The sequence below is a fragment of the Aotus nancymaae genome, unplaced genomic scaffold (assembly GCF_030222135.1).
Source record: "Aotus nancymaae isolate 86718 unplaced genomic scaffold, 86718_ANA_hifiasm-v0.15.2.pri h1tg000010l, whole genome shotgun sequence".
Classification (NCBI taxonomy): Eukaryota; Metazoa; Chordata; class Mammalia; order Primates; family Aotidae; genus Aotus; species Aotus nancymaae.
In genome coordinates, this window is record NW_026988421.1 from 12,132,230 (window position 1) to 12,139,502 (window position 7,273).

The window sequence follows — 7,273 nt, forward strand, 5'->3', positions numbered from 1 at the left end:
ATCAAGGGGGCAGAAAGCTATGTGCTGCCCACTTCGTGGACGGTATCAGAGTCAAATGACCGAGGGTGTAAATACAGGCAAGGGTGACAAACTGGAGTCAATGATGCAATCTACCACACAAGAGGAAAGAAAGAAAATATTACATTAAAAATAAAATTGGGCCAGGCACAGTGTCTCATGCCTGTAATCCCAGCACTTTGGGAGGCAGAGGCAGGCGGATCACCTGAGGTCAGGAGTTCAAGACCAGCCTGGCCAACGTGGTGAAACCCTGTCTGTACTAAAAATACAGAAAGTTAACTGGGCATGGTGGCAAGTGCCTCTAATCTCAGCTACTCAGGAGGCTGAGGCAGGAGAATTGCCTGAACCCAGGAGGTGGAGGTTGCAGTGCACCGAGATTGTGCCACTGCACTCCTGCCTGGGCAACAAGAGTGAATTACTCTGTCTCAAAAAAAGAAAGAAAGAAAGAAAAAGAAAAAGAAAAAAGAAAACTAAGGCTAACTCTAAAAATATTTATTTTTTAAAACTGCACTTTAAAGATTTAAAACCTTTCTTCACAATATAAAGAATTAGAGGATGTTCAGGTGTATATAAACATTAAAAATTGTGTGTGGGTATGTGTGTATAGACATCAAAAGGTGTCAAAAGCAGATTTTTCGAGCTTTGAATTCCACCACTACCTATTGTTATATTAGCACTATATATTAGGGTATCAGTTTCACAGAGCTAACTACTCCCATTGCTCCCTCTCCCCGTCTTCAAAAGCAATCTGTACAGTCTATACGGAAGACATAAACGAAAACCACTCAAATGAGGACAGACAAGGCTATTTATTTAGAATAGAAACTCAAAGGCAGGCAGGGGAATGCGGAAGCTTTATGGTGAAGAAAAAGGAACATTTCGCCTGTACTTTGATTGGAGGTTGTTGGCCTAGGGAAGCTGGAGGCAGACTCATTAGAAACAGGGCATTTTATGTGATTGGTCCTGAGTTGGTTGGAAGCAGGGGCAAAAAATAGGGAAGCTGGCAGTTGTTGCCCAAGGCCTGCCTTTTCTGGCTGATTGCTGCAGAGGCTGTGGTTTGGCTTCCGAGCAAGTTACTGCTAAGTTTGTGGATCAGAGGTCCATAGTATTCTAAGGTCTGGCCACTGTCCATTTATATATTCAGTCTCTCAAGACACGTTGGAGAAAGCTCCAACTCCTCATCATGGAATAAAGAGCCCTTCACACTTGACTCCAGGCGAGGTGGGGTGGCTGATCTACTCTCCTGACATCAGAGCCACCCCATCCACAGACGCATCCAGAACCCACCTCACCAAACCAGCCACGGCAGATCTTCCATGTCCCCCGTACAGAGCATGACTGTGTCACGTCATACCTTTGCCTGAACTTGTCTTTGGCCTATCTCTCCATTGCTTTACACCTGTTTATCAAGCATGGGCCAAGAGCCTGCAGCCTGCACTTCTTCTCAATCTCTTTTCCTCCACCTTATCCAGTTCTACCCCAAACAGAAATAATTACTTCTTTCTCTGTGGTCCCTGAATTATTTATATGTACATTTATTGGAGTAGGGGAACCGCATTGTGCTAAAGGCGTTTGCTACTGCTTTATGCTGTGAATACCCTGAAGAAGAACATGATGCTTTATTTGTTTCTAGTATAGGACTATGGCCTTATGGTATAGTTTGAAGTCAAGTAATGTGATGCCTCCAGATTTGCTCTTTTGGCCGAGTCTTGCTTTGGCTATGTGTCTCTTTTTGGTTCCATATGAATTTTAGGATTGTTTTTTCTAGTTCTTTGAAGAATGATGGTGGTATTTTGATGGGAATTGCATTGAACTGTAGATTGCTTTTGGCAGTACGGTCATTTTCACAATATTGATTCTACCCATCCATAAGCATGGAATGTGTTTCCATTTGTTTGTGTTGTCTATGATTTCTTTCACCAGTGTTTTGTAGTTTTCCTTATAGAATTCTTTCACCTCCTTGGTTGGGCATATTTCTAAGCATTTTATTTTATTTTTTGCAGCTGCTGTAAAAGGGATTGAGTTCTTGATTTATTTCTCAGCTTGGCTGCTACTGGTGTGTAGCAGTGCTTCTGATTTGTGTACCTTGATTTTGCCTCCTGAATTGATTTAGAAACTTTACTGAATTCATTTATCAGATCTGGGAGCTTTTTGGATGAGTCCTTAGGGTTTTATAGGTATATGATTATATCATTGGCAAACAGTGACAGTTTGACTTCCTGTTTACTGATTTGGATGGCCTTTATTTCTTTCTCTTGTCTGATTGCTCTGGCTAGGACTTCCAGTCTATGTCGAATAGAAGTGGTGAAAGTGAGTATTCTTGCCTTGTTCCAGTTCTTGGGGCAATGCTTTCAACTTTTCCTCATTCGGTATAGTGTTGGCTGTGGGTTTGTCATAGATGGCTTTTATTACCTTGAGTTATGTCCCTTCTATTCCAATTTTGCTGAGGGTTTTAATCATAAAGGGATGCTAGATTTTGCCAAATTCCTTTTCTGCATCTATTGAGATAATCATATAATTTTTGTTTTTAATTCTGTTTACCTGATGTATCACATTTATTGACTTGCATATGTTAAACCATCCCTGCATCCTTGCTATGAAACCCACTTGATTATGGTGTATTATCTTTTTGATATGCTGTTGGATTCAGTTAACTAGTATTTTGTTGAAAACTTTTGCTTCTGTGTTCATCAGGGATATTAGTCTGTAGTTTTCTTTTCTTTCTTTTTTTTTTTTTTTTTGTTACACCTTTTCCTGATTTTAAAATTAGGACGATACTGGCTCCATAGAATGATTTAGGGAGGATTCCCTCTTTATTGTTTGGAATAGTTTCAGTAAGATTGGTACCAATTCTTTGAATGCCTGATAGAATTCAACTGTGAATCATCTGGTCTTACGCTTTATTTTGTTGGCTTTTTTTTTCTGTTTTAATCCTGTTATTGGTCTGCTTAGAGTTTCTATTTCTTCCTGATTTAATCTGGGAGGGTTGTATATTTCCAGGAATTTATCCATCTCTAGATTTTCTAGTTTGTGTGCATAAAGGTGTCCATAGTAACCTTGACTGGTCTTTTGTATTTCAGTGGTATTGGTTGTATTATCTCCCATTTCATTTTTAATTGAGCTTATTTGGATCTTCTCTTATCTTTTCTTGGTTAATCTTGCTAATGATCTATCAATTTTGTTTATCTTTTCAAAGAACTATCTTTTTGTTTCATTTATCTTTTGTATCGGTTTTGTTTGTTTGGTTGTTTCAGTTTCATTTAGTTCTGCTCTGATCTTGGTTGTTTCTTTTCTTCTACTGGGTTTGGGTTTGATTTGTTCTTGTTTCTCTACTTCCTTGAAGTGTGACCTCAAGGCTGGGGTGCCTTAGCTCTGCCGCCACACCCAGCTCTTTTTCTGTCTCCTTGTCTGATGTTTTCTCACCCCAAGCCAGCACCACTGCCCTGCCAGCTGCCAGGGTATCCTCAGATTCCAGGAGCACTGTTTATTATTATTTTTTTGAGACCGGGTCTCACCCTGTTGCCCAGACTGGAGTACAGTGGTGTGATCTTGGCTCACTGCAATCTCTGCCTCCTCAAGTGATCCTCCTGCTTCAGCTTCCCAAGTAGCTGGGACTACAGGTGCATACCACAATGCCTGGCTAATTTTTGTGTTTTTTGTAGACATAGAGTTTTGCCACGTTGCCCAGGCTGGTCTCAAACTCTTGGACTCAAGCAATCCTCCCACCTTAGCCTCTCAAAGTGCTTGAATTACAGGGATGAGCCACCACACATGGCCCCTGATTAGACTCAAAAGTAGTCTGACTCAGGGGCCCAGAGAAAGTCTCTCTGGTCCACTTTTCCCTTTCCCATTTGCAAGAACTCTGCCTTGGGGCTGGCCAGGCTTTACTGCCATTCGGCTGACATGATAAACCCCCCAAAAGAGTGGCTTTTTGTTTGGAGATCAGAAACTGTGCTGGTGGTTGCCTGGAGAGTGCTTTGAAGCATCGTGGAGGAGAGGAAATGCATGGAATGGTTGTGGGAAGACAGGGAGAAGGGACCAAGGGCCCTTTTCTAAGTCTCAGGCATTTCCTTCTAATTGAAGTTGTGAGTTAACTGTGGAGTACAAGGAGGAAGCCTTCCGTGATAAAGCATGGTGTTCAGAGGAGCCCTTCAGAGTCAGGCAGGAGGAAGAGACAAAGGCTGCTCCACACGGCGGACCCCAATTCATCCATTGACATTGCAGGGAGAACGTGTGCAGTAGGTTGAATGATGACCCTAAAAACCTGTGAATGTGGCCTTATTTGGAAACGGGGTCTTTGCAGGTGTAATTAAAGATTTTGAGATGAAGTGGTCATCCTGATTACCCAAGTAGGCCTGAAATCCAATGACACATGTCCTGTTAAAGGACACACAGAGGAAAAGACAGACACATGGAGGAAAAGGCAAAGTAAAGACAGGGCAGAGGCACCCAAGTTAAGGAATCCTGATTGCACTAGAAGAGGCAAGAAAGGAGCCTCTCCTGGGGCTTTCAGAGGGAGCGTGGCCCTGCCGACACCTTGATTTCAACTTCTGGCCTCCAGAACTGCAAGAAAATAAGTTCCTGTTGTTTTAAGCTATTGAATTTGTAGTAATTTGTTATGACAGTTGTAGAAAACTAAATGGGACATAGGACTAGAGTACTAAAGCCCAGTCCATGGTCAGGGAGGTGGAGAGGGAGCTGAGGATGTCCCCCGCAAGGGCCACAAACTCATATGAATATAAAGCCTTTTTTGGTTTCTTATGAGTAAATCACTCACAATCCCTTAGATCCCCCGCTCCCTTTTTTTTTTTCTGAGACAGAGTCTTGCTCTGTTGCAGGCTGGTGTGTAGAGTGACCTCATCTCGGCTCTCTGCAACCTCTGCTCCCCTAGGTTCAAGCAATTTGGGTTCAAGTGATTCTCATGCCTCAGCCTCCTAAGGAGCTGGGACTACAGGAATGTGCCACCATGCCTGGCTAATTTTTGTATTTTTAGTAGAGACAGGGTTTCACCATGTTCGTCAGGCTGGTCTTGAACTCCTGGCCTCAAGTGATTTGCCTGCCTCAACTTCCCAAAGTTTTGGGATTATAGACGTGAGCCACCATGCCCAGCCAGATTTCTAATTTTATATAAGACCAAGCCCTACTTACCAGATACTTTTAAATTAACTATTCAGTTGCTACTAACGTTGAGCATAAGGCATTGTTTTACATTTTAATATCATGTACAAAAACCACATTTTTTTTTGATAAAGCAAATCAGTGGTTTCCAAGTGGGGCACTCAGCATAACCTCCTGGGTTGTGTGGAAAATATTGAAACTTTGGGGCTAAAAAAATAAGAAAGCAATTATATTTTCCTAATCTTTTAATGTTCAGAAGATGATACTTTCAAGGATCATTTCTATCATTTGTTACTAGAAAAGTTTCTCTGAACCTGTAGAATACCAAAAAGTATTAAACAAAAATAAAAGCACAAAAGGGACTCAGCTTGACACTCACAGCTTCCTCAGAGGCTCCTTTGTCACCCATGGCACAGGTGCACCGTGGAAGACCCAACGACGTGAGGGCCAATGGTGATAACCTCACCAGCTGCATATCAGCACTCAGGGGAATCTAAGACAGTCTGGTCTATTTGCAAGTGGGTAGATGGATTTACGAACTACACAACCGAGGTCTTCTTTTGTTTTTGTTTTTAAAGAGACAGGATCTGGCTCTGTCACGCATGCTGGAGTGCAGTGGTGTGATCTTAGCTGACTGCAGTCTCGAACTCCTGGGCTTAAGCAGTCCTCCTGTCTCAGTCTCCTTAGTAGCTGGGACTACAGATGCATGCCACACATCCAGCTATTTTTTTTTTTTTTCATAGAGATGAGGTCTCTCTATGTTGCCCAGGCTGATCTCAAACTCCTGGCCTCAAGAGATTCTCCTGCTTCAGCCTCCCAAAGTGCTAGGATTTATAGATGTGAGGCACCGCACCCAGTCCATGATCTCGTTTTACCTAAATGGAGCTTTACAAAATGATAATGTAGTTTCAATAGATTTTTATAGATTGAAGATTAAAGATAATACTAATAGTACAAGGTCCAGAAAACCATAAGAAATTAGCAGAGCTTATGTGGCTGGTATGAGCTCTATAATAGCACATTATGAGTTAAAAATGAAATCTGCCGAGAAGTCAGCCTCTTTGCCTCTCCAAATTAAAATGATCAAGAGAATCCCTTAAAAGATTGATTTACGTCCACCGTCATTCATAATGAGCTCACCCTTAGTGTGTACTGTGCCTTGGAATATTATTTATTAATAGTAAAAATGCCATCAAAATTAATGCTAAAATACTATATCTTTAACTCATGTTTAAAAAATTTATACTTAATGAAATGTTTATGTAATGTATACATAAATATGCATATATTGGAGCTGCAATTGTTTTTAAAAATAGAGATTTCTGTGGACTGAACTGTGTTCCAATAAATTCATATGTTGAAGCCGTAATCCCCAGTGTGACTGTATTTGGACATAGGGCTTTTAGGAGGTAATTAAGTTAAATGAGGTCATAAGGGTGGGGTCCTAATCAATAGAATTGGTGACCTTATAAGAGGAGGATGAGAGAGATATTGAGCTCTTTTTCTATGTGCATGCACCCAGGAAAGGCCATATAAGAACATAGCAAGAAGGCGGCCATCTGCCGACCAGGAAGAGAGACCTCACCACAATCCACCCATGCCGGCACCCTGATCTTGGGTTTCCAAAACTATGAGAAAATAAATTTCTGTTGTTTAAGCCATTCAGTCTGTGTTATTTTGTGATGGCAGCCTGAGCAGACTAATACAGGGATGTATGATCAAAAACATTTGGAGACCACTGAGGAATGGGTCAGCGTGGTTGGTTGTGGCAGTAACACTTCCCACTTGTTCCTGCTTCCCTGGTTCCATGCCCTTGGGTGGTCCCCTTCCATGGAGTCTGGCCTTGTGACTTGCTTTGGACAATGGAAAAATTGCTAATGTGTCATAAGCAGAGGAAAGTGCTTGTGAGTTGGAGTTTGCCTTCTTTCTTACTGTGGGACTTTCTGGCACCTACTGAACAAGCCCATTGTACCCTCCTTGTAGGTTAAGAAACCATGGGGAAGGTGGCCACAAACATCCCAGCCGAGGCCCAGGACCCATGTATCAGGCCATGCTGGACCACCCATGTCGGGCTAACCTGGTCCAGAACACAAGAGTTGCTCAGATCACCCATAGAGTCATGAGAAAGCAGAAACAT

At 42.0% G+C, this 7,273-nt stretch overlaps 1 long non-coding RNA gene across 1 annotated transcript in view; it reads left to right on the forward strand.

The window, feature by feature from the left end:
• LOC135273933 (uncharacterized) overlaps positions 1-6,795 on the forward strand; it is a 231,532-nt gene extending 224,737 nt beyond the window's left edge. Inside the window, exon 4 of the long non-coding RNA XR_010341690.1 lies at positions 4,322-6,795. This is a non-coding gene — a long non-coding RNA (uncharacterized LOC135273933). The remainder of the gene's footprint in view (positions 1-4,321) is intronic.
• The last annotated feature ends 478 nt before the right edge of the window (positions 6,796-7,273 follow it).